Here is a 1,032-nt window from a genome sequence, read left to right on the forward strand (position 1 = left end):
GTCCACTTAATCGTGAAAAGGTTCATTTATGATGCATTATTTAATCAAAGCCAATAGGAGCTAACTGGTCACATATTTGTTGGCAAATTTAAATTAGCCAAATTTTTAAAAGTCGAGATTTATTCGACGAGTATTGTCGATTGTCTTTTTTTTTTTTCCTTTCCTCTCAAAAGATCCAATTTTATTACCTCAATAAAATCATTGTAAAGATTATTTAGCATCTCATTCCCGTGAATTCTAAATTCTAAATCAGAAAAAATTAGCCAAAGAATATTTTGGCACGAATGCTATAACTACAGAATATACAATTAGCATTATTAAAAAAAAAAAATTCTAACAAATGCTTAATACATAGAATCGGAAGCTTATATTTAGATTTGAAAAAGATATAATAAAAGCATAAATTTGGCTATTAATGCAAAAGTCGCTGATAATACTGTAAGAGAAAAAAATAAAAAAAAAATGAAGAAAAAAAAATAATAAAGATGACGATGGTCATCTAAATGTGATGGTCATTTGAGATGACGATAGTTGGTCATTTGAATGAGATGATTATTTCAATCATATTAATCTTCCTTCAATTTTCATCTAATATTTTAAGGTAGGAAAAAATTAGATAATTTAAAACTTCCAAGCAATATCGAATTGCCAAAATAACCCTTTATAAATATGTAAATTCCAAGCAAAAAAATGATATAAATTTATTGGAATCGATAATTAATAAGTTTTTCTTGAAATTGAATTTATATCTCAAAATCTATTCTATCCATTTCGATAAGAATTGATCTCCTAAGTTAATGTTGTTAAATCTTGAGTCGATTGTATATGATTGCTAGTAAGCTTACATTAGAAAAAAAAAAAAGAATAAGGAAAAAACCATGACAACATCGTGACAACATTTGGTATAAGGAAGAAGCTATGACAATGTCAACTGTCATGATAACATTTAGGATTTTATGTTGAAAAAAAAGCAATTTTTTTTTTTTTTTTTTGGTAAGGATTTTTCAGGTTGAAAAAAATTACTCTTCTTCG

Source organism: Loa loa (assembly GCF_000183805.2).
Source record: "Loa loa unplaced genomic scaffold supercont3.388, whole genome shotgun sequence".
Lineage (NCBI taxonomy): Eukaryota > Metazoa > Nematoda > Chromadorea > Rhabditida > Onchocercidae > Loa > Loa loa.